The sequence below is a fragment of the Lissotriton helveticus genome, chromosome 6 (assembly GCF_964261635.1).
Source record: "Lissotriton helveticus chromosome 6, aLisHel1.1, whole genome shotgun sequence".
In the NCBI taxonomy this organism is placed as follows: domain Eukaryota; kingdom Metazoa; phylum Chordata; class Amphibia; order Caudata; family Salamandridae; genus Lissotriton; species Lissotriton helveticus.
In genome coordinates, this window is record NC_136067.1 from 268,007,008 (window position 1) to 268,023,054 (window position 16,047).

Here is a 16,047-nt window from a genome sequence, read left to right on the forward strand (position 1 = left end):
GGAGGGTGTACTTGTGGATCATGGCTATTCCTCCTCCCATCCCGTTTGTGCGGTCTCGGCGGGAGATCTTGTAGCCATCCGGGAGGGCTATGTCGGGAGCCGAGGAGTGGTTCCACCAAGCCGCGATCAGGAAGGCAACGTCTGGGGCGGAGGTGTCGAGCAGGTCCCAGAGTTTGCGTGCAGAGTGGGTGTTGAGGAGTATGCAGCGGAGGTGGTTAGGTCCGGTCATTGGAGGTTTGGTGGTTCTGTCGCATGTGAAGTTACAGGGTTGGCAGGAGAAGGGTCCGTGGGTGCGTTTCGAGGCGGCCTGGAAGCAGCGGTGGTCTTGCCCGGTGTTGAGTGTGAGGAGGGTGCTGGCGTCATATCGCCGTCTGGCGGTGTGGAGTACGTGGGGTCCAGGGGTTCTGGCACTGGGCACGGTTCAGGCACGGACGGGCGGAGACGAGCTTGCCTTTGGCGCGCCAGCGGCGCGTCCGCTGCGCGTCCCGGCAGCGGCCGGCATTTAAGTCAGTGAGGGAGGGAGGAGCAGCTGGGAGGCGGGAGTGGGGCGGCGAAGGGGCGTGGCCATGGGGAAGTGGCGGGAACAACGGGTCACAAAAGGCAAAGAAGGTGGGGTGGGAGGAGCGGGGGAAATAGAACGGTCAACAACAAGAGCAAGCAATACAAATAGCAGTAGGCAGGAGCGGGGGTGCGCTAATAAGAAAATAAGTCACAAAAAACACAGACTGGTCAGGGATCCTGCACACCGGAGTATCTAACTCACGCAGGCGGCAGCAGCGGGTAGAGACCGCAGCAGGTGGCGCTGTACGGCGGTAGGGGAGTGACTCAGCCCATCCTGGTTGAGCAGTAGCTGCCTGATGCTCAACTCAGAGAAGACAGAATTCCTCATCCTTGGACCCTCCCTCTCTGTATGGGACAACTCCTAGTGGCCCACTGCTCTCGGCAGTCCCCATAGACCACGCACGAAACCTCGGCATCGTACTCGACTCCTCCCTCTCCATGACCCGGCAGGCCAACACCGTCACCTCCACCTGCTTCCACACCCTCCACATCCTCCGAAAGACCTTCAAATGGACCGCCACAATCAAGGAAGACCGTCACCCACTCACTCATAACCAGTAGACAGGACTACGGAAACGCTGAGATCAACAAGTCTCTCTTCTGTAAATACCAGACCAAAGAGAACACCACAGCCAGACTCGTCCTCGGCATCCCTCGTCACGAACATATCATCATAGACTTGCGTAACCTCCACTGGCTCCCCGTCGAGAAAAGAGTAACCTTCAAGATACTCATCCACGCCTATGAATGCCTCCACAACACCGGACCCTTGTACCTCAAAGACAGAATTGCCTTCAACGTACCAAAAAGGAACCTCCGATCCATTGACATCACCCTCGCCGAATCCCAGTGCATCTGCAGAGCAAAAACGGGTGGAAGAACCTTCTCCTACATCACGGCCAAGACATGGAATGATGTACCTGTCAACATCAGACAAGCCCCCAACCTGCACATCTTCAGGAAGACCTGGCTCTTCGACTGACCGGAGTTACACCCCCGCCCCCCCATGCCTTGAGACCCTCACGGGTGAGTAGCGCACATAAAACCTCCATGATTGATGCAGGCACTCTCTTTAAACGAACAAAAGTGAATATGATTGGTGGGGCTGTGTTTCTTCCATGCCATGTGCCCATTTCATGTCCCCTATGAAAAAATGGTGAGATAGGCTGATAGTATGAGAGATTTGTTATAGATATGATAAAGAGATGGCAAAGCAATGCAGAAAGAGAGGGAGAGACCAATGTGAGAGATAGGTGCCAAAAATAGACTGATTAAAAAAGACATCTGAGACAGATGGGCAGATGAGTAAGTGGCAACTGACAGAACGAGGACAACTGAGAGAGTGGTGCTAAAGTGACAGAACTGAATTGATGGTACAGAGCTCATATAGTTTATAGAGAAAAGACAATGTGGTGATAAAAAACAGAATCAGGTCTGAAAAAACACAGTTAAAGGAGAGGTTTGGAGAACAATAGGTGAGAGATATTGAGGTGATATTTAGAGAGACACGTGCCACAGAGACATACAACAGATTCTAAGAGAGGAGTAAGACAAGTCAAAGAGGGGCAACAAAGAGACAGAACAGGTGAGAAAGTCAGGTGAGACGAGGGAAGATGTGAGATAATATAAGATCAGTGAGAAAGGTCCAATTCAGATAGAGAAGAAGGTTGAGAAAGAGACAGCAACAGGGGAGGAAGATAATTGTCGTGCCGTGGAAAGTTAGTTGTGAAACAGAGAGCTGTGGCGAGAGTGACTGCAGGTTAAAGCTCATGTGACATCACATTTTGTGATGTGATAAGGTCAAATGACATGTGATGTCACTTGCGCTACCCCTATCATAGAAGGGCCACAACAAAAATGAAATATCTTAAAACATCAGCGAGCATATTCATCTCCCAAAGTTTATGGAATTTGAAGTCAGAAATGTATTACAAGATTACAGCGAAGGTAACTCGAGCTCACAAGAGCCTACAGGAACAATTTAAATAACAAATGTTTCTGACTATACTACAGGCCTACTCCTGGGTATTCTGAATTCAAAATGACTCATAGCCAGAATTAGGAAAGCAACCAAAGAAACTACTCCTGCGCACAAACAGTTCCTAGATTGAAATATCCCTAAAACATAACACCAACGATCCTTTCCTGTTATATGTCAACTCCAATAATGGAAGATGAATAATTATGTATGTCACTGACGAAATCCTACTAAGATGAAGTCAGAGCAACATGTGGATTATGGAAAGCATATTTAAATTGTGCCCTCCACATTCACAAAAATCTATACAATCCACAGAGAATAACATAACACAAAGTTAACACTAGTCTGCACACTTCTACCAAACAAAGTGCAAAATATCACAAACTATTCACTGAAATAAAAGCCAAAACTAACAATTAGCATCCACAACAAATATTCGTTGACTTTGAGCAAGCAATTATTTGTACCATTTTAAAAATATATCCACATACAGCTATAGTAGTGAGTCACTTCCATTTTAACCAAAATATATGGAGACACCTGCAAAAATTAACATTTAGGAGATGATTATGATGCCGGCTGCATCTTAGTTTAATTTCCTAGACTAAAATTTCTTGAACTAAAACTAAACTAAACCGGCTGGTCATTACAGCTGGCATCCGACTGACCATTAATCGCAAAAATCGGACCATTCCTCCCTTGGAATTACGATGCTCGATCTCCGTCAGGCTTTCCATGATGGGCTTTCTGACATGGAAAGCATGTCGGGAAGCGAGCATAGGGGTCCCCAGCAGGACCCCTTTTCTTTGGTGGTCTCTGGTTGGTGGCTGACGGGGCACCTATGATGCCCCCTTTTAATCCCTGCATCCCATGGCATGCATCTTGAGGTGCCTGCCACAGGGCGCTGGGATTAACAACACCTCCCAATTCCCTATGGGAGCATGTACTATGGCTGGTTTATAGCCGTAACACATGCTCCCATAGGGAAATGTCAGAATGCGACCAAACAGTGTTTCGTCTCATCCTAATCAGGCAGTCGGGACCACCGACCAGAGATCGGTCGGTCCTGTTTCCGAGACGGTGTTGGGCTGACGCAAGTCTGCCCAACATCATAATAGGCTCTTAAGTTTTGAATACTCAACAAATGTCAAACTCACCCATGAAATACATATAATTAATTGCCTTAGTATATGTCCCAGTAACCAAAGTAGCAAAACACTGCAATCTACTAATAGATTTTCCATGCACTTGAGAATTCCCTGCTTATGACCCCACATATTACATCACTCATGAACTGTTAAATTACATCAATGATGACATCACTAATGACATCAATAAATCAATGATGTAATGTCCGTTCTGTCCTGAACAACATCAGTGGTACAATTTTGACCTTGGGCTTCTACCACTTCCATCTGGTTCAGGCTATGTACAATGTGGGAAAAAAGACGGCACAAACAATTTAATTTGCACCTAAAATTGGCTAAAAGCAAATTCAATTATTGCTATACACTGCACTGTATAACTTTTTTGGGTGGAACATCGACTTCCCTTTCTGCCTCCCAGGGGTTTTGATTCAAAGCTTTATTAAATAATATTTGTAGACATGGCTTTGTGACACAAGAGTGTGCTTCTGAGTTAGGCACAAAGTGTGAGAAAAGGTTTTTTTTCAAAAACCTTTGAATATTGCATGTGTGCTGCACCGTAAAGCACACAAACAAAGCAGGAAACATTTAAAAATATGTCCGAACATAATATTTAGTACTGAAATGGTATTCTTCTTGTCCACAGTCAATGCTAGGCATCACACAGATGGTCCTCAGCACAATAGTGCCAAGGTGGCTGCATGGCGCAAAGCAGCCTAATTGTGCACCAGCGCTTAGAAAGAGAGCACTATCACCATATATTTGTAAACATGTCACTGTCCTGTTTTGTCCCTCTCACACATCGCAGTGCATCAACTTTAGTTGCTGTGCTGTGTTGCATCATATATTTGTATATCTGCCCTGATGTATCAATTACTGAAAGGTGCAACTCTTGGAAAAATACTAAGGAGATGGCAACAGTTTTTGATCAAATCCTGCAAAAGTCATACACCAAAAGTCCTGTCGCCCCTAACTGGCTGTTGGGCCCTTGAACTAGAGGAGCAGAACAGATCAATTACATAGATTGTGACAAGGAAGCCATTGCACCATTTTAGAGAGAAAATAAGTGCAAAATGTATTTAGCAAAATATGATATGTTGCACATCAATAAAATTAAATGCTGCAAAAACCCTTTGATATGGGTTAAGATAAGAACTATGAGTGTTTTATTTGAGGGTTCCAAGCAGTTAGAGAATTATAACCTTATACATTTTTGTATTTTAGTGAAATCTGTAAAGAAATAGGGACTTTGGGCCAGATGTATGACTGGGGCATTTAGCGACTCGCAAATTGCGCTCAATTGAGAGTCACCATTTGTGAGTCATTAAATGCCATGTACAACAGTGTCAGAGACACTGTTTGTGATTCCCAATGGGGTCGCAAATTGCATGCCTCATGAATTTTCATGAGGCACTCGCAATTTGTGAACCCATTGGGAAAGGCCGGCCTTCCCAGGGATGGTGGCCTGCTGGGCTCAGCAGACCTCCATGTCTGGGACTGCTTTTAAATAAAGCATATATTTTCAGTGCATCCCGTTTTCTTAAAGGAAAACAGTATGCATTTAAAAAAAAGTAAAAAGAAACATTTTCGTTTCATTTTTTATGGGTAGGCAGCAGTCCCAACTGCCTGCTCTTAAAAAATGTTTGCACATGCATTCCCGTAGGAGTCCCCTGGGGACCCCTTCCCATTTGCGAGTGCTTTACCATCCTCTTCAAGAGGGTGGTAAACTGCAAGTGTTTTGCAAGTGCAATTGGGGTCGCAAAACATTCTTACATGGCTTGTGGGGTCGCTATTAGAAAGGGAACACATTCCTAATAGCGAGTCGCAAAACACTATTTTGAGAGTCGCAATTAATTTGCGACTCGCAGAATAGTGTTAGTACATGTCCCACAGGATTCTTTGCATGTGCAAGCAGGTCGCAAACCCATTTGCGCATGCAATTTCCCATTGTACATCTTGCCCTTTAAATCTACCAGTAAATATTTTCAAATTACTGCCCGTTTCAATTCCATGCAGGGAATATGACATATGTGTGATAAACTCTACACCCATGTACAAATAAAAACTATTTATGATAACCTATAAAATGCTCATATCATTGCACCTCTTTGTTAACAACCTTTATTGTAAACCTGCGACTGCAGCATGCTAATAAACCGCTATTGATTACAGGTACAAATATCTAGCAACCTAAACCTATACTTATATTGTTCCCATGCTAGACCCTTGTTTTGCAATAGGAAAACCCTCATAATGGACCCCTTATTAAAAACTGCCTGAAGCACACCGGAAGTATCCAATATAGACAGTGTATAATTTGTATTGAATAAAACGTTGAATAATTAAACAAATCATTATTACAAAGTGAGCAGGTAATTAACACAATCCCACTTAGTGTTGAGATACAGTCATTTAATTTTTATTGAATTGATATTTTGGTGGCATCTGAAGAAGATGAACCCCGAAAATTCAGTAAATTATTTACTGGTTTTCTTTTGGATGAGACGAGCAGTTGTGACTTGTAGCCAATTCATATTTGGCACACTTTAACACAGCTGACATGTGTTTCATCAAGAAGACAGTTTCAAGGCTAGAATGGTCTGATAATAAATCAAAAAAATGGCTGAAGTTTTCTGTGATGCATAAGGGAATTGAATAGGATGATTAATAAAGAACATCCATATGATAATCTTCCTGTTGCGATGTACAGCCACTGTGTCAGTAAATGAAAGCATATGGATTCTCTTTATCTTGAACATCATGAATACAGGTTCCACTTCCTATTGATTTATCATAGAACGTTGTCAGCTACCAGTATTAATCTCTTTAACTTACTGCTCATCAGTCGCCAATCATTCTCGAAGGGCCCAAAAAGCACCCATGGTAGCGAAGTTGCAAATGGCGACCGAAAGGGCAAGCCCCACACACTTATGCTTCCTACTTTTCCCTTGTAGTTCTGGTGAGATTTCTGTCCCACTGAGATGAGCACCTAGGTGATAAATGCCCCAATCACCCACCCACCATGACTGAAAGCCCACCAGGTTATCTGGAGAAAATGTGAGAAAGAGAATTTGGTGGGTTGCTGGATCTTCTTCGCATCTGTTTTCACTATCGGGCACCAGAGAGTATTTCTGCTCCAAAGGAAGGCAGTTTGGGGTGGAGGGTTACCCTATTCCTGCCCGCCCATATGTTAAACTACAATAAGAAATCCCAAATATCCTTTCACTTGCCATGGTGGAGGCAGTATTCAGGAACTGGGAACCCTATCAAACCTGGACATTTATGAAAACTATGGGGATCCAGGGAGGTGGGACTTCTGAAGATCTCTGAACATTTCCTACACCAGACTGCTGTGCAAACATTATTATGCCCGATTGTCTTACAGTTTCCACCTTTAATGGCTGGTTGTGTCAAACTTGTCTTGATCCAGGAAACCTTGACACTGAAGAATGGGGGATCCCTTCTTATAGCCATGCTGCTCACTCCAGACAGTAGGTAGCTCCGAAAAGAGATCACCTGTGATGGAGACACCAAAAACATCTGGATAGTCTCAGAAGGGCTGGGCTCAGCAGAGAGGAGCAAAACCCCCCTGAACAGAACAACAAGAAACATAACCAATCAACAGATAACAGATGGATCAGGAGTAGAAAACATTGTGGTGCAACCAGCCCAAATGCTCCCTTCTTATATAGTAACATAAGGCCTGGCAGGAAAGAGGATAACCCCAGGAAGAGATTCTGCAATCTTGGATTGGGAAATCCAAGCAAAGACAGCATTGACGAAGCAAAGAACATCCATATGATAATGATGGGCTTCCAAGATGGCCCCCACCAACTCAGGGCACCGAAGAGGGCCACAAAAGCCAGCAGGGTGCTGAAGCACCCGACAGCTGTGCCCCATGCCAGGCCACAACCCCCTCACCGAGAAGGACAACAGTAACTGCGAGTGTAAGGCTTGTGCTGAACACCATGTCCCTAATGTTGGATTACTGAGGAGAATAAGAGAGAAAGGCATAAGCGGGAAGCAGAGCTCCAGGTATTCCACAGGGCATGGTGCAACATTTCCGCCTCAGGTTTGTCGACACCCTGGGAACCCTGGCAACCCTGGACGTTTTTGAAGGCTAGTGACCGAGGGGAATCCATGGTGATGCCCTTGCATGGATTCCTGCACATTATCTTACCCAGAGAGCCCTGTGAACATCAAGGCATGAGTAAACAAAATACTGTTTTCCTATATTTATGTGACAAAAAACTTGGGAACTTCTTTCGATTGAAATGTTGCAACCATTAATTGTAAGATCTAATGTACACCACAGGTATAGAACAAACTTTATTCTAGTGAAGACCTGATTGACACCAATGGCGCTATCTTATTTGATATTCAAAGATAAAGTGCCTGTGCAGGATCGGAGACAATATCAACCTCAAGAACATATGAGGCATCATGTTCCTACAAATACCATTTTGACAGGAAATAAAGAAGTATAGTCATTTAGATACACTTTAAGCAAACCATCTAAGTACTAAGCAAGAGACAGACTGACAGGGTTCCACTCTATTTTGTGACTGTTTTCCACTGTGTAAAGTCAGGGCAAACAAGACTTGGATCATTTCCAGTTTGGATTACTTAAATAACAAAATACACAGTGGAAATCACATTGTCATCAGAAGGTGACAAATCAGAATACAACATGTAATGCTAAATCTTCTAGCACCGTCCTAACATTATCCTCTAAATTGATAATAATATAACTCCTTTTGACCTAATGGCATTGGATGTTAGTTATACTCAAACCAATCATTGCCTCATATTATTAATAGGTCTTCAGTAGCACAGGGTGGAATAAGCTTGTATGGATCAAAAGTCGTCCTCCAGAGTTCTTGAGGAACAGCATGTCAATACAGAGCATTACTTAAGTGCACATTTTGTTATGCGATATGGGAGGAGAAATTAAAAGACATATCATGGCTGTGTTAGGATACAAGATGGAGTTAAGGCTTTGGCCCTATTTTAATCAAGCACTGAAACAATGGAATTTTGCAAAATGTACTGTTTTGATTTAAGTGAGGAAAAATTCAAATGGGTAGGATAATATATTTAACAAATCAGAATCATCTCTCTCAGTCCCACTCTGAATGATGAATCATTTATCATAACATTGTTTCAGTCTACTTCTGTTTTTTGCGCATCGATTCTTCTAAAACGTTCATCTAATTATAAACACATGTCTTTATGTCTTTTGTCTATAATTTGATATCTTGTCTTTCCTTTACTTTGTAGACATTCCTGGTACCTTCTTCACACATGCACAATTTGCACTCCTTTTAAAGCAGCGTACCTTAATAAATTGTAGTAAAAGAATGAGACCAATTATACATAACGAAATATATAATTCATGGGGATAGCATTTTCCTGAGAACACTTACCACCAATTTTTTTTTCAAACGTTTTTTATTGCAGATTTGAGATATATTGCATACAGTTATAAAACATCTTACACTGTCATCGTCAGTTCGTAGTTCAGGTTCAGTTGTTAGATATACACGGCCCTTAAGCCCACAACCCTGAGGTCAGGCCGCTTACCACCAATACTATCAAACCATTCACCAACCTTTGCAAAACCGTTTCCAATCAAACCAAACAACACACCTACAGATTCCCATAACCCATGCTTCAAGAAACTTGATCTAACAAGAACTATTAGTGATATTGCCTATGTAGTCAATAATATGCTTGCTATTACTAAGAACGTAGGTACAGTATTTTTTAACCCTCAACACGTGGCAGGCTCTGCATTCTTTAGCTAGTTTGATATCTAATGCAAAGTGGTTTTGTTTAATCATTGCATGCATAGTTATGAGCTCATTAATTCAAGTTAGTGTTCCAACACTATTAGTAGCCTTGCGATCAACTAGAGTACACAACTTCCTCATTTTCACATCATGAAGCCCACACCAATAGGTGGAATCAAAACACCAAACACATCCATTAATATATGTACAAAACCATGTTATGATCTTGTAAGATCCATCTCACTCCTTTCATTCATCTCATTCACATGATACATATACAGAAACCCCAATGCAAGATTGCATTTTTCCACACAATTATTTAGAAGGTTAAATAAGCAATGTTACCACAAACAATAAATTCCTCTCAGAATTGTTTCTCACCAATGAGAAACTTATCATAACTCACAATATAGTCATTCTTACCCACAAACTCAATGGACTCAGCACTTTGAGATTTTTCACCACCATACACATTACTGCTTTGTTTTCCTGTTCAACTCTCAGTCTAGGATGCATTCTTGAAAATCTGAATTTCTCTTCGGCCTCTTCCCAATTTCTGCTAATTGTCACTTTTCTCTCATTATCCTCTGTTATGAATTCATGCTCCACATCCCTCAATTCACATACAAGCTTGTTTGTTTGGCGTATCAATTTATAGACTAAAATGAGTATTTGCTCTGTAGTAAAAATGTATGGGTATAAATGTAACCATTAAAAAATGAAACACAATACAAAATGATGTGCAAAACAGTGCAGAGGATAGCAGTACATAGCAAATCCCTTTGGTTACAGTCATAATGATCAGCCAATCACTCACTCAATCAATCAATCAATCAATCAATCACAGGTTTGTAAAGCGTGGCTACTTACCCGAAAATGGTCTCAAGGTGCTGGGGAGGAAGGTCGAAGGGCCAGGTCTTGAGTCCCTTCAAGAACTTGGCAAGTGAGGGTTTCTGTCGGAGGTGGAGAGGGAGGGTGTTCCATGACCTGGCCACAAGGAAGGAGAAGGAGTGTCCCCCTGTTCTGGACTTCTTGGTGCAGGGTGCTGTCACAAGAGAGATCTGGGCTGAGCGTAGGGTTTTTTGGGGTCCGTGGAACAAGAGGCGGTGGTTCATGTAAGCTGGTCTGGTGTTGTGTAGTGCTTTGTGGGCGTGGGAGAGGAGCTTGAAGGTAATTCTCTTCTCAACGTTAAGGACTAGCTGGGCGATGGCATTCTGGAGGTGATGAAGTTTGCAGGTGAGGTTCTTGTTGATCCTGGTGTCTAGTGTGTTGCTGTAGTTTAGTCTGCTGCTGATGAGGGTGTGGGTGACTGTTTTCCTGTGTTCGAGGGGAATCCCGGTCTTTCAGAGGAGGCAGAGGGAGTGGCAGCAGGAAGAGGTGACAGCATTGATCTGACAGTCCATCTTGAGTTCGGAGTCCAGGCTGATTCAGAGGTTGGGCGCGTGGTCCGTGGATGAGGGTGGGTTCCCGAGGGCAGGGGGCTACCAGGTGTTGTTCCAGGCATCGGGTTGTGGGCCCATGATAAGTACTTCGGTTTTGTCCATGTTTAGTTTTAGGCAGCTGTTCTTCCACTTGGCGACTGCTTCCATTCCTACTTGAAAGTTGTGTTTAGAGATATTCAGTTCATTGGATAGGGAGAGGGTGAGTTGGTGGCATTGGCGTACCATACGATGTTGAGTCCGTGTGATTTGACGAGGGAGGCGAGCGGGACCATGTACATGTTGAACAGGCTGGGGCTGATGGAGTATCATTGTGGGACTTTGCAGGTGGTCGCTGTGGGTTCCAAGAGGAAAGGGGGGAGTCTGACCTGCTGCGTTCTACCGGAGAGGAACGAGCGGATCCAGTTGAGGGCATTATTCCAGATACCTGCATTGTGGAGTCTGTGGGCTGGGGTGCAGTGTGAGAACGTGTCCAAGGCAGTGGAGAGGTCAAGGAGGTTAAGGGCCACAGTTTCTCCTCTGTTGAGGAGCGAGCATATGTTGTCTGTCAAGGCAAGAAGGGTGATTCCGGTGCTATGATTCTTTCTGATGCTAGATTGGGTGTTCTTCTATGAAGGAGGCGAGTGGACTGTTGATGGCTCTTTCCATGACTTTCGCCGGGTACAGGAGAAAAGAGATCAGTCAGTAGTTCTTGAGATCGGTGGGGTCTGCTGAGGTTTTTTCAGGAGAGGATTGATCTCGGCATGTTTCCAGTTGTCGGGGAAGGAGCGGTTAATGATTTGTCGAAGCTCGGGGGTGATGATGTCTGTGGCTGTGTGGTAGATGTGGTGGGTGAAGGGGTGCATGGATGCCCCAGATTGGGTTGACTTCATAGTCTTCAGGGTGTCTTCAATGCTGAGGGCGGTCAAGCTGTTGATAGTTGGCTGCGTGTTGTTGGGAGTGTTGGGGGTGGGTTCCACGTGGAGTTTGTTGTCATCGAAATTTTCATTGATGGTCTTGATTTTGAGATGGAAGAAAGCGCTGAGTCTGTTGCAGAGGTCCTGGGAGGGTGGGATGTCTGTAGTCTCACTGTTAGGTTGGATGCACTCTTTTATGATGCTTAAGAGTTACTTGCTGTTGTGTGCATAGGTGGAGATTTTGTCCTGGAGGGCTTTCTTCCTAGAGTAGTCTGGTACGATCTGTTTGAGTCCGATGTTGTGAAGGTTGCCCAGGAGAGAGGCGAAGTAGGGGTCCTGGAGGTTGTTGAGGTGGAAGTTGAGGTCTCCCAGCAGGGAGTAGTTGGTGGAGGTGATGACAGAGAAAAGTATGCAGGGTCTGGGGGGGTCTGTAGATGAGGGTGAATCAGAGGTTGGTTTGTATCTTGAAGTGGAGGTGTTCCATCAAGTCTGTGGGCCAGCCGGGGATGGCGATCATGATGTCAGGTCCCGAGGCAGCGTTCGTCCAGGTTTCGGTGAGGAAGATTATGTCAGGGGTGGTGCTGTGCCAGATTTCCGCAGGGTGCCTGTGGAGGGAGGGGACGTTGAGTAAGATGTATTGCAGGGTTTGGGGAGCGGTAAGGTTGTTTCTGGAGGGTGGATGTGGGTCCTGGGTCTCGGCGAAGGTGAAAGAGTGGCGGCAGTGTGGGTAGGTGAAAGGTCTGTGGGTGTTGAGAGGTGAGGAAAGCTTGCAGTTGTTGTTCTTGCTGGTGTTGGGTGCATGAGGAGCCGAGGAGCTGTAGAGCTGGTGTGTTGGGGGACCAGGGTTTCTGGCACTGGTAGTGGTCAGGTTGCAGACGGGCTTGCCTTCGGTGCAACAGCGGCGCTGCAGCGCAGCTGGCACTATTAAGTAGGGGTCGGGGAGGGTGGTAGCGGGAAAGTGCGGGAGGGTCCATGGGGCAGCAGTGGTGGGTAAAAATAGAGGCTGAAAGCAGGGGAAAAAATAATAGCAAAGAGGGTAAAAGAAAGTTGAAAGAGAAAGGGGGAAGAAAGTTAAAAATGAGGAAGAGGAAAGGTGAAAATGAAATTAAAAGAGGCAACAAAAACAGAGCACTGATGGAAGAGACAGGAGCGGGGCCAGGCACAGACCCCGTGCTTCCGGGATGCAGCGAAGAGACAACAGACAATGGAGCTGTGCGCAGGGAGAGAAAAACTCCGACCATAAAGCCATGGATGCTCCTAATTTAATTGATTACTGAATGTATTTAATCATGGCTTAGCATATTGGAACAGAAGAAAGTGATTGAATAAAAATGATTACCTTAATCCAACCGATTTTAAAATAGGAAGCAAAAAACACATCATAAAGGACACATAAAGTTTAAAGAATAACATAAAATGCATTGTCTGGGGTAAACAAGAATCACATGGGCAAGCTGGAAGTTTGGCAAAATAAATACCTGTCACCAGAAATGAAACCAAGTAATATATAGACTGACGCCCAAGGCGTGATAATGAAAACCTGTTTTGTATGTTTGTGACCCAAATAATGTAAGGTTCTATTCCCATAAATGTGGTTGGTCAACAGATGGACTTACGCTGTTCGTTTCTGAAATTCACATTGTTCTCTAATGTTGTTACAATCATCAAGATTCATACAGGACACAGACAATTCTTGAGGGTTGAAAAAATAAATTGGGCAGAGCCAAATCCCAGCATAATTTCCTTACATAGGCAACCCATGGAATATTTAGGGCTCAGTCTAATTTCAGACAGTCAGACAAAATCAGTCATTTGAGGCTGTTTCCTGCTTAGTCCTTGACAGCCACAGTGGCAAAGGGCTCAATGTAATGTTTTCCATAACATAGCATAGTGCTGGCTCTGCATGACATGCGTACGCCGAGGACCTATTGGATAGATCCAAAGGTTCAAAATCAAACCTTTAGGAAACTTGAAACTTTTACATTCATAATCTCTAGAAACTACACATTGCTGATATGAAAACTACTCTGTTTCACTGACTAGAAGCCATTAGTTAATACCTCTTACAAGGTGGCGTCCTCAACCTAAATATGGCCCTGCAAATCCAACCCTTTAATCTATTAACCAACAGTATGACCTTTTCTTATGAGTACAAATTCAGAACAGCAATTTCTATTATTGATTGATGCATCTTGAGTGGAATTTCTACCATCTTGTCAGAGCTGTATAATAAAATGAGCTTGTACAAATTGGAACTTGAAACTCTTGCGTCTGTGGCATTCCAAACTTTCTGGGTCATTCCCAGGTGTGTAACTTTTAGAGCACTGTAGTTTCAGGCACTGTAACAGGGTGCATTGCAATTATTCAAAGTTGAAAACCTGGGTAAGAACATCTTAACTTGACTTGAATTTGTAAATGAAATACCTGGAAAGCCAACTATTAGCGAACACAAGTTCTGTAAAGTTCATAGACCTGGTCGTGAAGTTATTACCACATTTTCACCTGCGCGAAATAAATTCTGCACAATCCTACTTATTAAATGTGCATAACTGCCCAGCAAATCCAGTTATCTGTAATAATGTCATAACACTTGAAAAACAAATGCTCAATCAGAATACTGGGAAAAAATAAGATTATCAGAGAATATTAAAACTGATTGTAAATTGTGATGCAGCGGTAGTGCACAAAAAAACGGCCCATTTACAATGTGACACATCTAGGGACATTTGTTACATTGTAAAGCCCTCCCTCACATTATACCTGTGTCAGGTTGAATGTATACAGGGTGGACCTTCAAATGCTAAAAAGCCTTATAGAAGTGACGGAGTGAAATCCACAAGATTTCACTGAGCCACTTCTAAGTCGCTACTGCGTCAACACCTTACGCCAGCTTGGAGCAGGTGTAAGGAGTGACACAACACAGTGAGGCCAGGCCTCCCCATACATTGCTGGAGTTGTGTTGTGCTTGCAACACGACTCCAGTAATGCATGACTTTTGCACCAAGTGATGGGTCAGAATTTCTGACCCATCTGTCAATCATTGCACCATGGTGCGCCGTATTGTAGATACGGTGCATCCATGGTGGTGCAGGGGGTTCTTAGGGTGGCGCAGGGAAAGTGACTCATCTCTACAGATGCGTCACTTTCGTGTAAATCTGCCCATTGATATTTAGGATACATCTCCAGGTGTGCCTGTATGTGTCCTAGTGGCACCACCCACTTGGTGTAGGCTTCCTCTGCAATTTTTAAATCAAGGGGGCAAAGGCCACCTTTGAGACCCAGGGCTCAATTAACAAATACTTTCCTATGAGGAGCTGGGTCTAACTCCTGCCTTGGATTTGAGTCCAATCTGAATAATCAGACTGATAATTCTCAAAGCATTTTTCTGAGTAGTTTGGAAGACTAAGACAAGCTTACACAGGGGAAATTTGAGTTAATGTCTTACTGATATAAAATTGTTAATAGATTAGACCTAATCCCAGTGCTTAATTTGTGCAGGTAAATTGCAGATGGTGGGCACTTATTTGCAGAACTGGAGTTAATTTCTCATCATCAAATTTCGACCCAGAGCAAGAGAGATGGGCAGAGAAAGAAGAAGGAAGCCTTACGAATGCTTAAGGAATCTGGCCAATGGTGTCAATTCCCTCTGTTGAAAAGTTCATATTGGGTGGTACAATACTTCTTCCTCTGTCAAACCAAGTAGAGAGCAGTTACTGTATTTTGTGATTTCTTTGTTGGTAAAGGATGGAGAAGGATTTGTTAACCATTCCCAATTCTTACAGTATGCTGAACCTTGAGGATAGTTGTGTCTTTTACCGAAGCAAGGATGACCGTCGACTCACACTGAGGCCTGTGGCTGCCACCTCGTCGTTATTGACATAAAGGAAAGCAAAAGCTTGTAGTCAAAATTGATTCTTTTTTATGGTTTTCTTTGATGCGGAGAAGTTTTATCTCAATTACGTTCAATTCTGCTTATTTGTCTGAGTGCATCCAGATTTCACTGAGCATAATCTGAGAAATTGGCACAACAATTTACTAAAGAAGTATCCGTTCTATTTCGATTCTGTCTCCAATATCATCCAATATATACATATGTGCATAAATGACAAAAGTAATTTAGAATAAGCGGAAAATGAATTAATTACATATTTATTTACTTTTCTCGGTTTTGAACATCTTTCGTAGTAGAAGTGATTGCAAATGCCCACATGCCATCATTTATCAGTGTCTAAT